This window comes from Adiantum capillus-veneris, chromosome 8 (assembly GCF_014529385.1).
Source record: "Adiantum capillus-veneris isolate H3 chromosome 8, ASM1452938v2, whole genome shotgun sequence".
Classification (NCBI taxonomy): Eukaryota; Viridiplantae; Streptophyta; class Polypodiopsida; order Polypodiales; family Pteridaceae; genus Adiantum; species Adiantum capillus-veneris.
Window position 1 is genome coordinate 58,183,621 of NC_140938.1, and position 25,338 is coordinate 58,208,958.

Below are 25,338 nucleotides of genomic sequence, written 5' to 3' on the forward strand. Positions count from 1 at the left end.
TTCTTCTTTGTCGTTTGGTAAGCAGTGAGACAACACCTTCAACCTCATTCCAGTCGGTCTTTAGTCCTTTCTCAGCATCTTTATCTTCAAGAAGAAGCTCCAAATTTTCTTGAAACTCTTTACCTGGAGCTTGTAAGAAAAGATCTGTCTTCTCTGCATCTAGTGTGGCCCTTTCTGTCCTGGTGAGTTGTGCATAGCGCCGCTCAAATTCCCTAAGTAGCTCTGTTATTGATAGTCCTTGCTTTGGCTTGACTACCCATTCTAAGAATGTCCTTTTGGTCACTCTCTCAGAGTCCTCCATGAAATATTCCTCCTTTAAAGCTACTTTGAGTTCTTCCCAATTTCTCCCATGCCCATCTTTAATTACCCTAACATGCTCTCTAATTTCTGGAGCAACAACTAGCTCAAAGCTTTGATTCATCTCACATTTTGACACGCGATGCAGCTCCATCTCCTTCACATACTCGCGTAAGTACTTGGTTACATCTTTGCCATTGAACTGATCCATTCTATTGACGACTGCTTGTATGGCCTTCGTTGCTGAAATCTCCCTTCTTTCAGTGGCATGTTGTTGTTGCATGAACATTGGAAATGCTTGAAACATTTGGATTGTTGCTGGGTCAAAATGCATACCCTGTTGCTCAACATGATCACCCATGGTTACCCACAAAATCTCACCCTGGCAGTTTCGCGTCGAGTTCACCAAAAATATGTCGAGAAATTTGCGGTCTTGCCAGGAAAGCACCGGGCTTATGGCTGTGAGAGTTTGTGAGAGAACTCAACAAAAACTATATGAAGGAGTTAAACCATAGATGCCATGAAGACTAGGGTTTGGAAAGAAGTGCAATCAAAGAAGACTCACTCTTTCTCTCTTGCACTCACACACACAAAGAAAGAACACAAAAAAGAATGTCAAAACAATACGAAAATGAAAACATCAAGGTTGTGGTCATATCATATCATGGGTAATATGAAAGGGTTAATAGATGAGTTAATGGCATTCAATCTTGACTAACCAAATAGGCTACGAATTGCTCTTTGGAATTGTAGCTTTGTGCTTACCGTAGTATATATATTTTTTCTAGTGATTGGGATTAATTGTGTATACAAATCCTCTTGGTTCATAGCAAGATAACTACACTTACATCAAAAGAAAAATTATACTCTATGAGAGGTAGTATGATGGGATCCGGTGATAGCATTATTTCATTGAGCCTTTTTGGGCCAAAGAGAAACACTATACGTTGTTTAAAGTGTATTTTACGGCCAATCCATACGTTAATTCTAATAGATTTTACAGAGTGAAAGCGATAGAAATTATCATCATGTGGGTTATTCATCTAGGATAGTATGTGAGAAATGTAGATATGAGAGAAGTGAAGAGATGAGAAGTTTCCCTCCCAAGCCTTATTCTTGCCCGTAGGCAATAAGGATACTGCGGGGAGAGATGTACCTGTAGCAAAGAGAACCTAAAATTTGTAGGGAGGATGAATTAATAAGAGTGAGAGAGATAGATTTGGTTAAGGAGATAATATTAGATATATATATATATATATATATATATATATATATATATATATATATGTTGGATTAGAGATGAAAAAGAAAACAACAAGAAATCAAGAAAACATCAATGTAGAACACATCTTACTTGACAAACATATATATATGTTGGATTAGAGATGAAAAAGAAAACAACAAGAAATCAAGAAAACATCAATGTAGAACACATCAATGTAGAACACATCTTACTTGACAAACCCTTTGGCACCATTATTGATGGAGAGAGAAGAAGAGGGGAGAACTCCACTTTGATTGATACGCCAAGTGCAAGACCTTCTTTGATTAGAGTTGATCTTCCAAGGATAGCGTACAAGAATGGCTAGTCTTCCTCTAGGAGAAAGTGTAGGCTTGGACTTATGTTAATGGCTAAGTACAATTAGGCATTACTACTCACTCCCTCAAGAATTCCTCTCATCAATGGCTTGAATGCTTGAGTTTATTTTCAAGGAAGAAGAGGTCCCCTTTTATAGGTGAAGGGAACCCCCAAGGGTTTACACAAGAAGAGAGGAGCCAGTGCGAATAGGAATTCGAAAAGTTGGAAATGAGCTGTCCCTGCATGATGTGGGCAGACCGAGGTCCATTACTTTGATCATATCTCCTCAACCGTGGCTCCAAATAAAAAAGTAAAAATATGGGCAAAAACTTCAGCTCATTAGCTAAGATTTTCATTTTAAAATCATTTTCCAATTCAGATTGGAACCTTGTGTAAAAAATTCATCAAAATAGGATCCATTTCTAGCAGCAAAAGTCTTCCCGTGGTCCCCTTAGCCTAGACTTTCATTTAATTCCAAAGGACACCTCATGCCATATAAAAGCATGACATTGCTCCTTGACAAATTTTTTTAATCATGCTTGCAATAATGCATTAAAATAAGTGTATCTTTGAAATCATGCCACCTAGTGTCTCACTAGGATTTGATTCCCTCCTAGTAGCTATTTAAAAAGAAATATAAGAAAAGTATTAAAAATACATAGAATATATATATATTGGAGTTTACCCTAGATATAGGATCTAGCTAGGGTGTGAGATGATAATGAGATAGTAGAAATAAAGAATCAATGCTTTTTGCCCCAAGTTAAAGAGGCGGAGCTATTGAGCTTTTCCCATAGTATTTTCTGATGGTAAAGTAAGGATAGGTTACCCTTGAGAAAAATAATAGGATGAGCTAGAAGGCTTATTATTATACTGAAATATGCATATGTACATTATAGGAAAGTTACAAGATAGATCTTGTAGCATGCGTTCCGACTATGTACGTGTCACAGCACGACAACATACGAGAACAAGCCTTAATCAAGTGGAAAGACTGACGTGAAGAAGGTTCCACCTGGGAAAAAATTAGTGTTCTTAATAAGAAGTTTTCAACTTTTGTTTTTGATGACAAAAACTCTCCTTTAAGGGGGGAGTAATGTCAGGGCAAGGGTCCTGTATCCTAAGAACTAGGATAGTCATGGACTACGGCCATGGGTCGGGCTAGGGAGTGTGGACAGGGGATCCGTCTAGGGCAAGGGGCTAGGAGCCCGCCTATATAAAGGGAGGTTGGGAGGAGGATCCTAGAGTCTAGTTCCTAGTTCTTACAGTCTCAAGTCACCTTCCATAGAGACACATTTAGATCAAGATGATACTATGGTAAAATCAGATTCAATAGAACCAACAATGAGAATAGCTATAGTTCTCAGCAGTACAAAAGGAGCAAGTGTCAGATGCAATGCTCTATTAGATAAAGATGCAAAGTGCAATGCGGTTGCAGACAACATTCAGAGCATTCTAGGGATTATAGAGGGCAAGCCAGATAATAGAGAAATCGTGGGTAAGGCTATAAGTCAAGAAAAAATGGTTGCTACTCTTAGCATCCAAAATCATGAAGAGCGGGTAAAGTTTTAGGTGAAGCCTTCAAAGGAAATGCTTGCAGATGTCGTCATTGGAAATCAGTGGTTAGACCAACACAAATCCTACAGAGAAGATAAAATGCTAATACTTTCTTTTTCAAGAGGCAGCAAGCAACATTTACAGGTACCATTAATGCTAGATTCGGAGTTACAAAAGTCACAAAAATCGAAGAAAAATCTTACAAACAAAGGTAAGGCTAAAGTGGACCCTCCACCAATTAGCAGAGAAGTTGTGACATCGTATGCCTCTACATCAAAGAACCCTCATGGATCAGCTTCTTCAAGCAAGTCAAGATTTCAAAATTTCAAGTCAATTGCTGACCCAATTGAACCCTCTAAGGAGACACCCAAAAAAGCAAAGATATTTTAGCCAAAGTACTCAAGAAATAAAAAGATAGTCAAGCAAGTGTTTGTTCCGAGAAGTCTAGTTAAAGTCAATGATCTGGTTTGGACTAAAGACAAGAAATCAACACATGTGATGGATAGCATCACAATGGAACTTAAAAGAGCAGAAGTACTATGGAGGTAACAAGATATGGGTACCAAAATTGCAGGTTAGAGCATATGAAGTAACGACATGACCCTCTCAAGAAGGAAGGCCCACAAGGTATTAACCTCAACGATATCCCAGGATACCTAAGCAACAGGTATACAACATACCAACATTGAAAGATGATAAAGTCTACCATAACTCTCAAGAGGATACAAAACAAAGATGGATATGAAAGAATGTTCCTCTTAGACAAGGATTCTATACAGGTTATACAAATATTTGGCTACCAGTCAATCACAAAGCCAATTGCAACTACACCAGACCTGCATGAAGATCTCAAGAACTCAACAAGACCTAAAGCGAAGCAAAGCCAATAAAGGAGTTACAAAGGTCCTCAAAAGATTTGGATTTCTAAGTCTTTCAATAAATTGAGTCAAACGCCAGATTTCAACAGCCAAGAGAGGCCTACAACAACATCAAAGACTCCTATCAATAGGCCTAATTGGAGAATCAAACAGATAATGGAGTCTTCACAGTCAAAGAAGAACAACCCAACCAACACAAATGCAGATTTGAAGAAGCTAAAACAGGTATGGCAAAAGAAAACTTCAATGCCAACTTGGTCCTTCACTAATCCTCTTTTTGAGGATTCAAGCTTACTTTTACCCGAATAAAAGTAAGCACAAGAATGTAAAAACTCAAGTCGCCAGGGTGCAAAAAACACTCTTTGGCATAGCCAGAGTCGGCTTGTTGAGCCATAAAATGATAAAAGCATTAGTCTCAAAGCTTCAAGTCATATTAAACTCTGTGCTAATAGTCGTAGTTCTTAGGCTTACGCTCAAGGAGGAAGATTTGACCATGTCTAAGTCATGTCGCTCATGATGGATGAGATGAGCATAAAAGTTGAAGTCTATTAACTTACAATTGGTGTAGTGTCGTAGAGTCCAACACTCACGCAGAGTGCACACTAAGATGAGAGCACATATCCTTGACAACAAACACCATTCTTAAAGGGGTGCCAGCTTACAAAGGCATGGCATATGCTTTTATAGCTACACCATCTTTCTAAAGAATCCCTAAAAATCCTTCTTGCACAGCATATTGTTTTTCATGCATATTTGTGTATGCATAAATAGGATGTCCCCCATTGGACATATGCATTAGACACTCGTTTTTGCTTCCACCTATGCACCTTGCGTGGACTACAACATGAAATCCAATGTCATGCTAACTGCCAAGTCATACACATTGGAGTCAATATTGGGCAAATAGGAAGATTGGTGACTGCCCAACACTCCCTATCGCTTGGTTTTGACCTTGGTGTTAAATCCATTACAAACGACAGCAAAGACCTTCGGGCATGATAACCAAAAACGGAAATACAAGTCATTTGGTGGAGTCAATACGAAGCTTGGAGACTTCCTAATGCTCCCCATCACTTGGTGTTGACCTTGATGTAACCGACAATGGAAACCATGGTGATGTAATTACATGTCATGCAATTGAGTCAATACTGGGCAAATAGGAATCTTGGTTATTGCCCAATGCTCCTCATCGCTTGGTGTTGACCTTAGGGTTAAAATAATTACATGCAACAGTGGAGTTAGCATCGAGCAAATAGTAGGCTTGGTGACTGGCCAACGCTCCCCATCGCTTGGTGCTGACCTTGGCAAATTGGCATCAACCTTGTAAACTTCCACGGATATCACATTGTTTAATTCTATATCTATCAGCAAAAAACCCTTTGGTACTTTATTAATATTTCCCATGCTAATAAGTACTCCAATAATGCGCCTATCTCAAAGACACTTTTTTCCCATTGGGTTTTTTTCCTTTGGTCATTCAAGTATTAGGACCTAATTTAGAACCTCATCATCCTACTTTCCTTGTACATACTTTTCAAAAATAAACAATAGCCTCATCATTATGCTATTACAACAGACAAATGCAACATCATCTCTCACATTAGACATATTCGGACCAATCAAGATGCTGCAGCAAATTGAAATTCATCAACAAATTCAATGACAAATGAAGATGATCAGCCCATCAACAACCACTCAAAAACCTTCCACAACCTCCACATACACTTTTCAATAGTGCCTAAGGAAGGGCACTAAAATCAGAAGGGGGGAACGTTAATTAAGTCAATGTCAGTTAACAGAAGCTGCTAAAGACCAAAGAGGTATGAATTCATATCAAGGGTCAACAAGAAGAAGGAGTAAATATTGGAGTTACACATTTTCCACATTTTCCCAAAATGGTCATGTATTGTAAATTCCCGATTTATTTCAAGCCATTGTAATATTTTAATGTGGTACAGGCTCAATGGGAGTTCCAAGCTATAAAGAACAGGTCAATTAGCGTGCCTAGGTTGTAGATTCAGTGAGTGGTGGAGCCCTAAAGGCCTTGGGCACCCGGACATTGCATATTTTTACCCTAGGTATATAAGGAAGCGTGTAAAAGAAATTAGGGTTCTCAAGCTCATTTGTTGAGATCACTCTTTGGTGAGAGCTCTTGAGGTGTGTGGCTATGGAGTTCTTGAGCTTCTCCTTGCTCATGTGACTTGGTTAACACTAATCAATGCTTAATTCTCTTTCACTATGCCTCTCTTATGCTTCTTATGATTGCTATTGACGCTTAGATTAGCTAGATCGTGACTAATTAGTGGTTAATCCCTCTCTAATCTTGTGTGATTACCCTCTTTTGCTTGTGTGTGCATGTAGGTTTGATTAGAGTGTGGTGCTCATAGATCTATGTGTATGTGCTTGTAATTAGTGTGTTGCATGATAGGATTAGTGTTTTGTGTCTCTTTCCATCGTTAGTGTGTGTAATTGGGTTGATTGGAAGTGAAGGGAAGTGGATGTGGAGATTGCCCATAATTCTGGCTTAGCTCCTCCATAGGCCGAGAAGCTCACTCGTAGAGTCACCATGATTAGTTCACTAATTGTGTGAGTGTTTTGATGCCCTAGTCGGGTAGCTTCTCCCTCCGGATTGATAATTTTGCTGGTCATTAGAGCTATGCAACGATGGAACCCCCAACATGATCCAATGACCAATGCACCACTATCCTTTCATAATGGAAGAGATGAACTGTTTGGCTATTACTAGAGATCGTGTTCAAATTTTTTCAATGAGATGGAAGCAAGTAAACATCTCTTGGCTTCCTATTCATCATTGCAAGAGAATTTTGTGAAAGATCTACAGCAAGTTAGAGAGAAAGCCAACAAGAAAACAAAGTAGTTGAACGATGAGATGGTGAATCTCAATGAAAAAGTACGGTGACAAAAGAAAGAGAAGGAGCGTCGACTAGACAATTATGCTCAACTACGATACACTTCATTGAATATTCCTCGGCAAATTAATCATCTCACTCACATTCCCCTCGGCACCGGTGTGAAAGATATGGTGTTCTAAAGATGGAAAAGTTTGTAGAACCCCGGCGGGCAAGGCAGATAGGGACAAGTGATCGGATCTAAACTCAATGGATAGGATTGAAGATCTCAAGTTGTGGAGCACACCGGTATTTTTGGTTTTTCATTCCAAGTTCTAGAGGGAAAGGCATGGCTAGGTGAATATGTGTCGAGGGCTGAGTGATCACCCTCTTGACCACAATGGAAATTTCCCATCTAGTGGCGTTTTGGGCTTGCCAAGGTTCTTGAAGGTTGCATGTGGTGTGAGGAGTTGGCCAAATTTTATGGCTCATCAATCGGAGTCATGGGAACCACAATGCATCGAGTTCAAGCTGGCAGACAACAGTGATAGAGATGAGTCGAGTTTTTTCTCACCTTTACGGATCACCATTCAAGGGCATGACACGATCGAGATGCAGCAAGACTCTCAAATTTGTAATCAGCAAGATGAGCTTTCAATATGGCAAGGTGGAATGGGGATCTTGCAAGATCGATTCTATGCAAGCACCGACGGTGTGTGGAATCCATGCTTAAGAATTCCTTGGTTGTAAATTCAAACGGAAAGGCAAGGGTTGGATGCACTTGGGGAAAACAATTGATAAAATTACTAGGCCTACCCATACATGAAATGAATGAAGAACATGAAAGAAAAAGAGAAAGTACAAGGATGGAAATCACATCGATCTATAGAGAAAGTGATTTGCGGATTACATCATAGAATGTTGACCACGATGAAGGATTGAAGAGCATCAAAGTGGCATCTTGTTACCTAGGATAAAGGCAGGCATAGAATATGAGACATGGTTTCTTTTTGTGGAGAGGATGAGGGAAGGGATAAATAAAGGGAGGAAGAGAGGGATGGGGTCAAGGAGGGAGGGAGTGATTAAAATCATTTAGGAATCATAATATGTATGGATGAATGATCGGACCAAAGGAAAAACCGGGTGCCTACTATGAACAATGCAGGGGGATTTTTAATCCAAACATGATCGAGTTTTGAGTTTTACACAGTGGTTACATCATGAAATTGTTGTGTGTAGCCATGTGACTGGATCTCTTCTTCCAAGCAATGATATAGATTGTTTGTCGCTCATTGTCTACATTAAAGTCTCCCATGATGACACTTATTTGTCCAAGATGGGATTTTTGCAGCAAGGTACATAGTTGTGACACAAACGAGGTTGAAGACGCTTTCAAAGATTTGTAGACGCATATGATTTCCCAATCAAGGTGTCCATGGATGCCTAATATAACTTGAATGGTTTCTATTCCTGGAGCTAATAGTGTGTTTGCAGAGTGCATCTTTATGCTAGCCTTGTAGTAGATTGAAACACCAATTTTGTTGTGGTGATGGACATGATGAAACTCTGGTGCAAATCATTGAAGGATTTCTTTGCTTTGTTTCTTGGAGGCACAAAATGTCAAAACTCAAAATTCGAATACTCTTTGATATGATTGAGATATTTGTGACTAGAAACAATGTTCGATGAATGATATGATGTGCGTGTTTGTATGCAAATGGAAATTTTGTCAAATATTCCCATTTGGCTTCATTGCTAAGGCGATTAGGCTCATCAAGCACAATTTTGTCGACTTTGAATTGGTCTGGTTGAATTGAATTGAGGATGTGGAGGTTTTATGGATCTTTGATGCGGAAAAGAGTTGTGTAGACTAGTCCATGTGAGTTTATTGACGTTGGATCAAAGGCTACTACGCTCATTGTCAAGCCTTGTTATCTATGGATAATGTGTGCATTTGCCGCTTCGATTGGAAATTGTGTTTGAGACACAATGTTCAGTGCATTTTTACCAACCTGAAATTCTTTTGTTGTTTGAAAAATTGGTGTCCACTAGGGGTCAATGGGAATTGTATTAAGACGTTGGCTTATATGTCACAGTTTGAAGTCTGTTGAGTAATCAAAAAACTCTATCCATGCAATAGGTGAGGTAGCTCTACTTTCTACAAGTTTGAGAATTCCATTTGCGCCATTCACAAGACCATTGAGAATATTGATATTCCCATTACAAATCTCAACAATCAATCCGTCTTTAAGCTCCAACGTTGAGGCCAAGCCTGCACTATTTTGTGGATTGTTTGGCACAACAAGGTTTTTTGAACAAGTTTTATGGTTGTTGTCCCTTGCAAGGATGATGTATGCGTGAGCAGACAATTTCTCAAAAATAAGGTAGTTATGTGAGTCCTTCAAGTTATTGGTGAAATATAAATAGGGTGTTGTCAATTTGTCAAAGGCTTTATTGTATGGTTGGTATTCAAGAGCAAAACATCCTCACTTGTATGTTTTTCTTTGCATATTCTATTGAGAATACCAATGAAGTCATTGTCTGATTGATGCATTGTTTTTGTAAATTCATGGAATTTTATATGAATGTGCCAAAATGGAGGCGAGAGAAGTTGTAGAGAATCTGTGGCTCGCTAAATATCCAACCATCTCGAACCAGGCTTGCTTGACATAAGTCACCGTAAAAGATGACATCCAAACCACCGAATGTCTCTGCGTGATTGTGTTTAATTGAACATATCCTTGTGTCTATGATACACAAGAGTCTATTTCCAATCAAAGATGCTTCATCAAACACAACTAGTTTGAAGTTTTTAAAGAGACCTGAGAGCTCGGCAAAGCTTTCAAAAGAAAGAGAAACATTTGGTTGGAAGACAAGGGGCAAGCACAATGTTGAGTGAAATGTTGTGCCTCCAAGGATAAAAGCTGGTTCTCTTTTATATGCCATCAATAATGTTGAGGGAAGATCAACATCTAATTCAAGAGAGGTATTGTAGTGGCGCATCAAGCCTTGCACGATTTCTTGTAAAGTGAAAGTTTTTCCTATTTCAGCATCCCCAGTCAAAAAGAGATGGATTGGTTGAGTTGGTTGCAAGCATATCCTAGTCATAATGTCATAAAAAAGGGAGCGTTCCTCCATGTTCAGCATGGATACAAGTGAGTGGTACTCCTCGTTGCACAATGTCAATTTTGAAAATTTTGGTGAGGATATGTGGTGGGATTTCTTGTTTGAATATCAAGGGCCAACTCATATTTGTAAGAGTCGTTATGCTCAGATCTTGAGGATGAGGGCAATGAGAGTGTTTTAGTGCTTACTGCACCAAGTTCCAACTTGAAATACTTTTGAAGATTCTCATCTATAATTGGTAAGTTTTTGGCATATTTTTCTTTCCAACAATCAACACTTCTCTCAAAGGTTTTCTCATCTCCAATAAATAGGAGGAACAATAACCAAAGCTCATGGTAATTCTTCACTGCATCTTTCTCCAATGAAGTTAGCATACCGAATGACTCGAGGCTTCTTAGATTCATGAGTAGAACCACGTACACATTGGTAGTTTCTTGCGTAATCAGTCAATGACAAGATTGGTAGTTTTTTGAGTGTATTTGGTGACAAGATCGTTTAAAAAAAATACTTGTATCATCAGGATTCAAAGTATTCAATGTAGCTCTTCTTTTCAAAAGCAATGTGTGTTGGCTTTCAAAGTCTACATTGATAAACACAAATTGTCTAGTCGCACTATGTAAATCCAATGAAAGAGAAATATATTTGGCTTGTTGTGATGTCATCTCTTGTGTATTGATCAAAGAATTGCCAATTTTTTTAGTCAATCTAGCATTGGCACATTTGTTTTCTTGCAATCTTGTAGTATGTGCTTGATTGTTTTGCTTGTGGTTGAGTCATTCTTAGTCATATATGATGTGCAATATAAAGGAGTTCCATGGCCATTGAAAATAAATTGAACGTCAATGTTTGCATCCCATAGACTACACAACTCTTTGTTGAATTTGTTTGTGTAACCTTTGCATCTTATTTCAAGAGTATTTTTGGCTCTCTGATGGTTACAAAAAGGAACAGAATGTATACTTGTTCAGTCATACCCAAAGAGGTCAGCCATTCATCATATGAATGATGAGTAGTGTTGGCTCTGTGATGGTTACATAAAGGGGCTGAATGTATACTTGTTCAGTCATACCCAAAGAGGTCAATCATTCATCATATGACCCATTTGAATCATGCCCAAGAGCAAGCAATCGATGGCAATGCACTTTTTATTGGTTAAAAGTTCTTCTTTCTCTATCTAAGTTATTGTGAGTGGATATCTCATGAATGTTTCTTGCGAGGGTGGTCGTGGAAAGCCAAAGCGATACAAACGTTTGCATTTTTTACATGCTTTATTATGGTAGTGAGTTTGCACGCCTCTGAGAGACTCATCTAACAAATTCTTGTCAGTAGCAATATGAGTGTTAGCAAAATGTATTGTATGATTCTTCGATGCGACATCAAAGAGAGGTGCAGTTTTTACCCAAACCAATCCATGATCATGCTGACTTCCTCTATTTTCAAATTTGGCCACAAAAAAGTAGTCCATTAATTCACCAAGGATGGTATTATTGCACTTCAACTCCTTTTTCATGGCTTGAAACTTATTAACGTAGTATCATGCTATTGTGACAGGATCATAATGTACAAGTGCACAAGTGAATGAAGCTTTTTTTGGGTAGTCTGTCTCTTTAATATGAGGATTTAATGTGCACAAAAAATTTGTTAAAGGGTTCCATATTTGCTCAACAGATAAAAATATCACAAAGAAAGTCAGATGTCCTAATTGAAAAATTTCTCTTAAGATTCACCTTGTAATCAATTGACGTGAGTAGTGATTGAAAGTCATGATGCCTAGCTCAGATGAAAGTAGCTGCTCAATGTTAGTGCTAGCTTGAACATCTTTTTCTTGCAATTGTTTGCCGCGTAGACGCACCCATATGAATCCAAGTACTTTTGCAATAATAATTTTCATTGTTTTGAAGACAAATTTTTTATGTTGCTTTCAAATTGTCTATCCACGTTCTTAAGCTCCCATTATGCTCGTTTTTTCTATTTTGTCTTTGCCAACACATGATACTTTCTTCTTTGACCAAAAAACAATGTTGGGAATGACAACTCCTCACAAGATTCATCATCAAAAATGCTTAGAGGACTAAATTCCTCACAAGGGGTTATACTTGCAACTTGTGAATTATTGTCCACAACTTGTTGTGTGGAGTAGATACCGTGGACCATAGTGTCCTTAGCATCAATCTCATCTTCAACATCTTCTTGATGTGGACTACAAGCAAGATCTGCATGAAGTGTGAAAGTAGATGACCAAGACATGTCAATTATAACACCATGATGAATGTATACTGGAGTTCTCAGAAGGTTAGCCAAATTTTGAAGAACAAAGTTTGGATGAACAATGTCACTCAGGTAGGCATGATCGTTATCAAGCATGTGCTTAATCTCAATAAGAATTGAAGCTTGATCACTAGAAAAGGATGGCAACATTTTTTGTACTTGCGACAAGTCTACCATTACATTCAAAACGCTTCCACGCAAACCATATTGACCTTCAAAGTTAAGCTCCCAAATTTGTGCAAATGGTATGCGCAAAGATACAAGAAAACTCTTACTGAATTCAATCTTTCTACGTTGGGTATTTTGCTACTAAAATGAATCTCTCTTTTAATACAAAACAATGGTTCTTGTTCTTTCTTCAATGCATTCTTGCACGAGTAACAAACTTGCAACACTTTATTGTCACCAATGGACATTGATTTTATTTGCTTAAGAAGAAAAATCTCTACCTTTTACATGTTGTGCAAACCTTGACAAAACATGAAAGAACCACATGAAGCACAACCAAAAGCATGGATGTCCCTCAACAATCTTTGCATATAGTGAAGTTCTACTAGATGAAACAGTAGACCTTCTTTGATGCATTCAGGATGACTTGCACATATTGTAAATTTGGATCTTGACTTGCTTAACACTAAAGGAGATTGGGTATAATTGCAAGAACATAGATGCAACTTGTTGAACAACAACAAGAGTGGCTAGACATAAGGTAGTCTCTTTACTCCATACACATTGTCTACGTTTAGGTCGTTGAAATCCACCAAAAAACCATAGAAAATCACCATGTAAGTTCAATACAACAAGAGTTGTCCAAGTGTATGAAGATGCACAATTAAGTGTACCAAAAGAACGAACTTCATGTAGACCATCACCTTGGTAAAACTAGAGTTTGCACTTTGCAGAAAGCATCTTATAAACCACACTCACCAAGTGTACACTCAACATCATCAATGATTGTCGGCTAACCAAGAGCGACAACAAAAATTCTCTTAGATTAGAAGAAGGTGATTGTACATCTATAATCCAAGGTTATACCCATATTTTTAAAATCTCATCATTTTTTAATGCTATTTGTTCTACAATAACATCCACACGTTTGGATTCAAAAGATTGCAAAGAAAGTCCCAACTTAAAAACATGCAGTAGGCTTAGCAAAACATCTTTTTTCTCCGGAAAATTACAATAAAATATGGGATCAACATACAACCTTTTTCCATCTGTGCACAAAATCATCTCCTTGCCATATCCCAAAAAGTAAATTCGCAACAACAAAGCAACACAACTATGCGCCGTTGAATGCAAAGACCTGGCCCGCCTTGTCAATAATGAAGCAACCAGCCTTTTTAAAATTGAGGAGCAAAGATTCAACTCCACCATCTTTGCTAAAAGAGATGCAAGAACACACGAGAAAATACAAGAACAAAATCAACCATAGCCCTTGCAAAATAACACCAACAGTCTCTCCGTCTTGGGATATAATTTGGAGAGAAACACTAGCTACTTAGTAATTGTAGATTGTCTTCCATGGGAGTAGCAAAATGGGTTGCTAGCTAGCTTGGCGCTCACATCCATACCTTTGCACATACAAAAAAAAAACTACACATCCAAGCTATTTACACTAATAATATCCAAGGTTCCAAACACCTATCAATTCAACAATGACCAATAAGTAAATATAGATACATTCTTGATTTATATGCCAACATACAACAATTACCTTCTTCCCAAACCTAAGTTCGAGACTTGCTTATGCAAGTATTCTTGGAAGACAGCAACAACAAAAGAGGAAGGGAGCGGACACAAGATTGTAGCATCAACAAAAGTGAGAGTTTGAAGACGTTGATGTTACAAGAAACGCAGGACTAGAATCCGTGTTCTTTCACTTCATTTTCCATAAGCTGATAGTCAAGGCGTCATGTTGGGACAAAGAGAACTTTTCATCAACACACAAACATGAGATAAGATTACAAATGAGTTGCATAAAAGCTTGGTCAAGACTTACACTAGCTCGATTGCTTGTTGACGGTCCATCCACAATAGTTAATCAAAACTACGAGTGCCATCATTTTTTATTGCATTCTCTATCTTGACGACAATAAACGCAATCGTTGGCACAAATTCAGCAGCATTTTCACTTTGGGAGAGTAGCTCTTTGACTTTTTTCTCTGAATAAAGGTGGAGACAATAATCAAAAGGTTCTGTTTTACCGTCCTTCACAACAGCCCTTTTTACACATGCCCCCTCAACTCTCACAAAGTCATGAACACCAAAGGCCTCAACAAACTTTGAGAGGTAAATCTCAGTCACAACAAAGGTCACTGTATGGCGCGATTCCTTGTCAAGAAGATTTGCACACATGTATCCACCAAAGTAAGATTTGGAATTTGCACACATGTATCCACCAAAGTAAGATTTGGAATTTTTTGTAAGTACCATACTTACATAGAACTTTCCCTTCTAGAGAAAATCTAAAATTTGCAGTCTAACAATTTGGAGATAGCCAAATTTCTTAAGGCAAGGGTTATGGCCAACTGTGAGGTGAAAGATTCAACATTAGGCTCATCTTTGCCTTCATCTATATTCTTAATCAAAGATGATGAGAATGAGGAATCTGCCAAACATCTAGAAGCGTTACTTTTAAAAAAACATTGGTATGAGTCATGAACTCGAGTCTAATGAAGAAGAATAGACAGTAGAAAGTTACCTCTAATACAAATCAATGCCTTTTTTATACCTAAAGATGAAGCTTTGTTCAGTTTTCCATTTGGGCTTACTTTTTTGCTAAGCGGGGAACTTTCAGATGATTGATTTATCTTTTGAGCCAAAGGTGAAACAGCAGCAGCCGTGTTACACCTTGTACTTTGAAGATGTTATCTGTGCAACGAGGGTGATTCTAAGTCCACCGGCTCAGAAAATGAAAAATCATTGAAGCCTCCATCTACACAAAATTTCTCATGTCAATGCTCTAGGTCAAATGCTCAAACTAATCACAGTTCAAAAAATAGAGAACACAAAAAATGCATGCACTAACCATCCATAGGGATGTCCATTGGACTAGGTGAAGGCAACGTTGCTAAACACAAAAATCTTTCAGCAAAGAAACTTTAAGCTTCTGAAATGGCACATGCATAGGAGTGTGTTGGTTATATAGGAGAAAGAAGGGAGAGAAAATAGAATTGAGACTGTGTGTTTCTATGATGATGAGGAGAGTAAATGTCTCATGTTCATTGTGGACAACTATAGTAAAGTGTAGTGATAATAAGTGAGAGCAAGATGTTATTATTAATGAGAGAATAGGAAAACATCACTTCCGTTTCTTTTTCAAGACAACACATTTTTTTGGAAGGATATCTCTTTATACCTTACAGTCTTGGAATTATGAAAATCTTAAATAACTCAATTTTTATTATGAAAATTCTTGAAAATAAAGGAAAGTAAATGTCTCACGTTCAGAATGGATAGCCAAAGTAAACTGTAGTAATAATAAGTGGGAGCAATAGGTTATTATGAATGAGTGAATAGAGAAAAATCACTTAATACTTCTTTTTTAAGACAACACGGTTTTTAAGAAAGATCTCTTTATAACCTTATAGTCCGGGAATTATGACATATATTTAAAATAATTTAACTTTAATTATGAAGATTCTTGAAAATATCATTAAAAAACTATTTAATGTATAAAAGCAAGTAATTTTTAAAAATTTGGCATTTATCTATCTTTAGCTTTTTAATAACACCTTAAATTTAAAGGAAAAGTTATACAATGCATAAACTGCAATAATAAAGCAAAATTCAAATGGTCGAGGTATTTTTTGGACACTAACCAATGACATAAAATCAACCATGTGACACACAGCAAGACAAAGATAAATAATCTAAAATTGTCGCTTCATGCGAGAACCCATCCACCAAACCGCCCGGTAAGTTTTAAACATAAATTGGCAAGTCCGTCATTCCATTAATACAACAAAGATCTTCTCATCTTGAGAAAAATAATTTTAATTCTACTCCAAAAACAAAAAAAAACAAATTTTTCAATCCCGTAAGCTCGGAGAATAAAACCCTAAAAATAATCAACATGAATCCATGATAGGGCATGTGCTCATTATCACAGCTTATACAGTATTGCACATCATACCAATATTTAAAGCTTGCTCAATCTATTCTCTTTTCATCTAAAGTCATCTAAAGATGATCAGGAAATGGACAAGACATCACAACAAATCCCCCTCGCAAAGTGAACAAGGCATACGAAAAAGGCTTTATTTGTTTATTTTCCACAGCAAGAAAAATAAAAAATTGCAACAGCACACAAACAAAAAACTTGACACACCACCATGGGATCATATCTAACCACAAACCCTATCCCACATCGGCACAAGATGCAACAGGTATGGAAGCCTATTGCTTCTCATTATAAGCATATCTCAATAAGTGTTGGTTTGGTTGTGAATGTATCTCCACTTCACCAATAATTGTCGAAGCTATTATCATAGCCAAGCCACACCTTACACTAAATGCAGTAGAGGGTAATATACATATCGAATCTCTTCACTCTCTTCATGAGACAGGTTTGAAGCACCGCCCAAGCCCACCTGAGCCCAACCCATATCCGAATTCAACCTATGTGTCTACAATCTGTGAATCCAGCCTGTACACACCATCGTGAGACATCAGAGAGCTAAATTAACTAGATATGTAGTCAAACAAAAACTAGAAGTGCCATTTTTGAACTTGTGGGACGGGTGTCTAAGCTCACTCTTATCTTATTGTAGACATAGCGAGAACCACGAATATAATTGTCAATCCATGGGACAAAGCTGACTCGACTAGTGCATAGAGGCTACAAGAGGTTTTCAATCTCTTGGAAAACAACAAACAACTCGCATCAAGCTCAAGCTACACTCAAATGACAGAAATCACCAAAAGCTAGTCGCTCATCGGCAAACAAATCACAACCGTTACATCATCAAACGACTTCCAAACGTCATGAAGCTTCTAGGACATGTTTATAACACCTAAGCACACATGCTTATGGTCTCAAATCTCACTTTAGGTAAAGTGAAAAAATCACGATTATTAACAGTATTGAGTTTTTGACATAGTCTTTTTCGACCCAGAATGCATCTAAATGCTTAGCAATGATTCCCGAATACCCCGCCTATACTTAGCTTATGATTTTGAAGCTTAAATCCCTACTTATGATGAAATTAGGTTGAAGGTCGACGATGCCAAAAGCTACCAATTACCATGAAATGCTTACGTCAATGCGTAGAGCTCTTACCTACGGTTGCAACGCAATAGATGACACTACAATGTGACAACTGGGAAGGGAGTAGGAAGCGTAAGAAGGAGAGAAGTGAGCGCCGTTAGCTCACGCTGTGTTTCTATTATCCAAAAACTTATAAAATACTTAGGTTTTCGTGGTCAAAACTAATAATCTGGGATCTCTAACTAAAGACATGTTGATACAATCTGGAAGCTTGTAGCCTCGACTCATCAATTACAATGTTTATCTGGAAAGTAGGAGTTACAACATTCCCGATTCATCAAAATAATATGTGTTTTTACAATAAAAGCTCCGAAAAATGTTATCCGAGTTGTCCGAGTTAGCTTGCTACTAACATTCCCCCCCTTCTCGACTGTGTCGTCCCTTGACATTGTAGAGCATCAATGTCGAGTTTGCGGCTAAGTGCTGTTTTTTGCATTTTATCTGTCATCAGCTGCATCTGCATGACATATTCATTGACCTGCATGATGACTTCATCATTTGTTTCCCATTCTTTAGGCTCCTTTTATGGTTGTCTAGAGGTTTCAGTCGTTTTCGTTTGTGGTTCTTTAGGTGGTGCTGTGGTTTCTACTTATGGTTGTGGCGGGGGTTCTACTTCTCCTCCTTGAGGCATTGCCGTTTCCTCAACTGATTTTGCTGCTTGAGACTTTGTGGATGCCTCAACTGTTTCTGGTTGGGATGTTGTAGAAGGTCTTGCTACATTCATTTTTGTTTCCTTTGGCTGCTCAAATCTAGCCTCTTCCTGCTATTGAGAGTCTTTTTTCTTGGCTTCCTCAACCTCATTGGGTTTAGATGTTGGTGAAGGGTTCGGGCTTGGCATGGGATGGTCTGCTTACTCTGTAGTGGGTGAAGTGGGCTTTGGAGACACATCCACATGGTTGTGATGTGACTCACCTTGTTCAGTAGCGTCTGCTTGTCTTTGTTGTTCGGCCGCTTCTTCCTTTGCTTTCCTTTCAGCGTCTTGAGCTTCCTTCACCTTCAAGGCTTCTGCTTCTGCATACATGCGCTCAAGAAAATCCTTGGGATCTTTTGATCCTTTCCTTCCAGGGTTCTTGGTTCTGGGTCCCCTTATATCTCTTGAAACCCATCTTTCAAGGTCCTCACCTGCCAGCTTGGCAGCTCCTTTCATAAGTCTGCTTTTCTCTTTCAAATCTCACCTTCTTCTGCTAAGGTTCTTCTTGGTGTGCGGCTACTTCTTTCTTTTTCATTTCTTCAATTCTTGCCCATCTTTCTTCGTTGTCCCCGAGATCTCACTACTATGAGCTTCGTGGGAGCTTTCGGTAGATTCTTCTACAGATTCTTCATCTCACTTATATACTCTCTTTGATGAACGCGTGGTTCTTGGAGAAGGTTGCGCGGATACAATCCAGGTGTTTTGATATGGGGCTGGCGGAAAATTATCGGCCATTCCAATAGCATGATATGCTATTCTTGTCAGTACTTCAGGGATGCCCAGATATGTGATTTTGCCTTCTTTCTTTGTGCCTTTCAGTGTTGTCAGTACATATTGCGCATGATCAATTGCCTGCCTTGTTGTCGACTTCAACACTTGGGTGAAGGTGGTCGATATCTCCTTTGGTAGCGTTTGCAGTTCCACTTGGTGGCCTTCTTTGCTCTTGAACCTGCCAATGAAAACCGTGGTGTTGTTTTCTTCAGGCTGTTCTTTAGAAAAATAAGTTGTCTTTTCCGTCTTCACTAAACTTGGATCTAATTGGTAAGGTGGCAACTCCTGCAAATTTTCTTTCTGGGACACCTTTTTCTTTGCCTTCTCAGCAGCTTGCATTGCTCCTGATAAGGGAATACAGTGTCAATGTTAGAGAATTCTGTAAATTTTGCTCTGAAATGGCCTGAGTCTGAATTGCTGGCAAATGATGACCCTTTTGCTTCAAAATAATTTTGGAGCATGCATAGATGCATAAAAACTTGTAAAGATCAAAATCAGACAATTCAGGCAAAAATTGAAATAAAAGTAAATAATCACGATTCTTTACAGCTGGGGATTTTTTCTAACTTTTTGCAATTTTGACATGATAGGCTTGAAATATATGGCATTTAGGTACTCTCAGTGGTGTGGACTCATTTGAGTGCACTGGGTGGAAATGGTGCCAGATTTAGGCTTTCAGACTCTGAAACAGTAGATATAAAGAGACATATTTCACCCATTTTGTCAAGAAAGTAAATAATCGCGATTATTAACTTTTTCATCAAAATGTGCATTTTTTGTTGCAACTTGATTCTAGGCATGATGTAGACTCTGTGTATGAGATATGAGGTGATTTGGATTAAAAAATTGTGACAGACAACTCAAAATTTGGATTGGAAAGACTTTGGTGCGTTTTTTGACAATTTCCAAGTTTTTCTTGATCATTTTGGCTCATACTTGAAATGTGGCATGTAGTAGATGTGTACAAGTGATAGGTGAAGTGAAGAGATCATTTTCAAGCCAAAAAATCACAAAAGTAAATAACCACCATTATTTACAACAGTCAATTTTTTGCAAGACTTGACAATTTGATGACCTACACATATTCAATACATCTAAAACAAGTCCTAAATTGAATTTGGTAAAGTTTTCTCAGGTCGATATCACTTCGTGCTCTTGTCGAATTTGAAATCATCGATTTTTTTCACTAGGTGGTTGGTGGAGTTGGTTAGTCACTTTTGAAGCTATGGACTTGTCCGCTTTATAGTCCTAATGCTACCCATCCAGTTTCGGCCCATTTGTAGCAGTTTGACTTCATATGTCAATTTTGACTCTTTGTAGCCTTCAAGATGTTTTCTGCTTTTCAAGAGCTTGCCTTGATTATTTTCATGAAACCATCCATGTACATTGTGTATAGACCCAGTCTATAAGTTGTCTGTGGAGTAAGAATCTAATTCTGGAATTTGGCAAAAACCTAGATTTTCTACTTGGGACCCCCCTCGATCCCTGCCAAATGGTCATCTGGTGATATAGAAGTGTTCTATTATATAGAGGCATGCTACAGTTCAAGTCTCATTGAAAATGGTTGAGCTGACAGGCCGCTATGGTCAATTTTGGGTCGTAGTACTTCGTGCACTGTTGGGTTTCTAGGGTTTTTTCCTGAACCTAAACTTGCTACCCGGCCATATAGAATTGTTCATTGATAATCTTAGAACTTACCCCTCATGTCTCTTGTGGGGCGGCACTGTAAATGGGCGATTGTGGACTATGGAAATCGCGCACAAAGAAGGTCGAGAGCTCTCTCCTCCAAGAGTGACTAGTGGAAATGAGGTGATTTTGGGCTACATTGAATATCTATACTCGGACTTCCCAAACTATTTTTTCCCAAATTCCCCTGTTAGTCCTACTAGGCCGTGAAATCTATGTTAGACTCAAAAATTTCTTCAATCGGATTCCGTTAGCTCATTTTGCAAGAATTTGTGAAAGTAGGCCTTGGCAGCCTAATTTAGGCTTCCCGCTTCCATCTGTCGATTTGATTGAATTTTTTAGTGTATGTCCGCCTTGTCCTTCTGATCATCAGGGTATCTTTAGTTTCTCTATATGAGCTCATTTGCTATTTATTATTAATTTTTGACCTATTTATTGAAAAAATCAAAGAAAATCATAAAATGCGCTAGAAAAGCAAAGTGAAAAATCAATAATTAAGAAAATCCATTGAGAAACATTGCTTTACTGTTTTTTGGTGGATTCCTCCATTTTTTACTCCCAATATCAAAAAAATGATGAAAATAACAAAAAAAGACTATTTTTTGATGATTTTCTGATAGTATTTACACTATCTACACTCATCGGGGACATGTTATCGGTTAAATTTCCCCTGTTGATGATTTTGTAAGGGCATTATTAGGTAATTTTGCAAAAAATCACACGTTAACATCTTTTAAAGATTGATGAGCCATGCTTTTAAAGAATATCTTTGAAATTTCTTGGAAGTAAATATAGATGATTTATGTGTACATTCATCAATCCGGGCTGATCATTTTGAACACCTCAAAAAGGTATTCAAAAAATATAGACTTTATACGATTGCTTAAATCCTTAAAATTGCACATTCATGGGCAGACAAGGAAACATTCCTAGACATATAGTGTCTAAAAATGGCATAGCTACTGATAAGGATAAAAGTCATGTTATTGCTGATTTGCCTAGACCGACAATAGTCAAAGGGATTCAAGCTTTCATGGACATTGCAGATATTACAGACGATTCATTTACATGTACGCTATAATTGCAAAACCCATGTACAGCTTGATTACACTCTTTGAATGGGCTGATGAGTGTGAAGAACCCTTCATGAAGCTTAAGCAAGCTCTCACTTCAGCTCCAATATTGAGAGCACCAGATTGGAATAAGATATACCACATACATGTAGATGCTTTCAATTTTTCCATTGGGTGTATCCTAGCTCAACCAGGAGACATGAAAATTGATTTTCCTATTTCTTATGCTAGTAGATAGTTGAATATGGCTAAGAAAAACTATACAACCACCGAAAGGGAAGGCTTAGGAATGATCTATGCTGTAAAAAAGTATAGACATTACCTATCAGCTAACAAATTTGTGTTCTTTGTGGACCACCAAGCCTTACTGTACTTGGTCAACAAGCCATGCAACACAGGAAGAATAGTGAGATGGTTCATCATTCTTTAGGAATTTTATTTCACTGTAGTTGTTAAAAAAGGGCACCACTCATCAAAGAGCAGATCATTTGTCAAGGATTATATCACGAGAACCACCAAAGGGAGTACATGATCGTCTACCAGATGCATATTTGTTCTCCATGGAAATGATACCCCAATGGTCAAAAAATATGGTATCATTGATGACCATAGCTCAAGTGGATTCTCAAATACCACTTCCTATTACAACCAGATTAATTGAGCAATTGGCTATGTATCAATTACTAGCTGGAAGGCTATACAAAAGAAATCAAGATGAAATATTTCTTTTATGCATTAAACCTGAAGAGAAAACCCAATACCTAAGTCAAGCACATATTACCATAGTGGGACTTCACTTTGCGAAAGACCAAACTATGCAACGAATATTGAGACTTGGAGTATTTTGGCCAACTATGAGGAGTGATATTCACTCATTTGTAAAAAAATATCCTCAATGCCAAAAACAAGCACCCATACCTCATGTGACATTGTTCTGAATATCACTCTTTCCTAAGTGGAGTAACTAATATCAAGCTGCTTACTTATCATGCCGAGCATTTCCTAAGGATATGAGCAAACGCCGCCAAAGAGAAATTGAAATTGAAGCTAGAGACTATGCACTTATTAGGAACCAGTTGTATCGAAGAGGAAAAGATCAACATCTGCGTCTGTGCAAATGAAGGCGAATATATTTCGATTATAGAACAAGCACATACAGGATTAGCTGGAGGCCACTTTTCTAGTGAAACCACCGTAAAAGAAATCTTAATGGCAGGCATATGGTGGCCTCGAGGGGTTCACTATGTGTAAAACTACCATATCGCGTGCGTTCAAGACATGTTTGTAAAACCCCTTATCTGTGAATTTTGTTAAGAATATAATGTGCCCTTTTCTTTTAAAATCTGTAAGTTTTTTTCAAATTTGAAAAAAATAATGTTCTTTTGTATATTTATTTTTGTAAGTTTCAATAACTTTAGATACCCTTCTGTTGAACTCACGTGATAGATTACATTCTTATTGGTGACCTCCCGGGGATGGTGGCCAACACTTTTTGCAGATGCCAAGGAATATATTTGAAGGTGTGATGCATGTCAACGAGAAAAAATTCCAACCCGTGTAGATAGCATGCCTCTAAGACCAATGATGGAGGCTAGAGCTTTTGCAAAATGGGATATAGACATTTTTGGGCCAATACAGCCACCTGCTTATAGAACCCAAGCTCAATATATCATTGTAGTTACGGACTATTTGACCAAGTGGGCACAGGCTAAAGAAACCCAAAAAAATGATGCTAGAACCACAACAGCATTCTTGTATGAGAATGTGTTCACAAGATATGGACTGCAATAGAAACTATCAGTGATAGGGGAATTCATTTTCTCAATGAGGTAACTGAGTATTTCCTTAATAAATTTATGGTCATCCATAATAAATTGGCTCCCTGTCACCCACAAGAAAATGGACAAGCTGTGTATACGAATAAAATTATTAGCTCGGTATTGACTAAAGTGGTTAGTTCAAGACGGATTGGGAAATGAATCTACATGCCTCTCTATGGGCTTATAGAGTTTCATTCAAGACAACTTTAAATGCTACACCCTTTAACCTTATTTATGGTCTTGATGCCATACTGTCGATAAAATTTCTATTGCCGACACTAAGGGTAGCTAAGGATCTTGAGTGGACTGGACATGAATTGTTACAGAGGCTTGAAGATTTAGAAAAGCTTGACGAGCAAAGGCTAACTGTTGTAGCTCACATCTGTGGACAAAAGCGGAAACAAAAATAGTTTTTTGATTCCCATCTAGTTACAAAAATCTTAAAAAAAGAGGACTTAGTTTTAGTCTATGCCCTTAAGCAACACATTCCCAAGTTTAAGAAAAAGGGAAACGAATCGTTTATCATTGAAAATGTATCTCCAAGTGGACCAGTTAAGTTCTCCACCATTAGATGGTGAACCAATGGCTAATTGGATTAGTGGCTATTGTTTAAAGTACAATTTGCCGCTAACCAATGAATTGCTAGAAAAGATGCATGTAGAAAAGCAAAGAAGGATAAAACGACAACAGGTTATTGATGAAGCCGAAGAGGAAGCTCATATTCGAGTACTCAAAAGGAAAGCTTCTCTCAAAAATCAGCAAATACCTATTCCCATCAATACTCTGGAACTAGATGAACGACTATGGGAATTACAGAAACATGCAATGTCAACAGATGATGAATGGTTAGATGGAATGGACCTTTGCATCAAAGTACAATTGAACAATCATAGCACAAATGCATTGGTAGATACAGGAGTTCGAGTAAATGCATTCACTTATTCCACGTACAAGAAAGCAACAAGTCAGTATTTGACACCAGGAATATTGACTATTAAAGGATGCAACAAGAACCCAACAATGACGTTGGGAGTAGTCAACTTAAATGTGATAGTACATGGATTTTAATGTCCTCATCAATTTGTATGCTTACCAGATGAACGCATGAATGAAACAATGATTCTTGGAATCTCATGGATGCGAAAGTACAAGGCAGTACCAGATTGGGCTACCAATCAGCTCAAGCTATCACCTAAAGGCGGACAACTCATTGGTCCAATTGCACCAAGCAAAGAAGATTGGAAAAGATATTACCAAAAAAACAAACCACAAGGCAATCAATATTCCTTATCATATAGCCAAGCAAATGCTACAAGTAGCATGCAAGGAGTCGGGCATATATGGGTACCAAAAGCACAACTTAAGGACAAGTTGTGTCAAATCTATGTGCCCAAAATATCATCTACTGTACCAAAGACAGTTCAAAGGTTCAAAACACAAAGAAGAGCATCTTGGAGCAGGGAACGTAAAA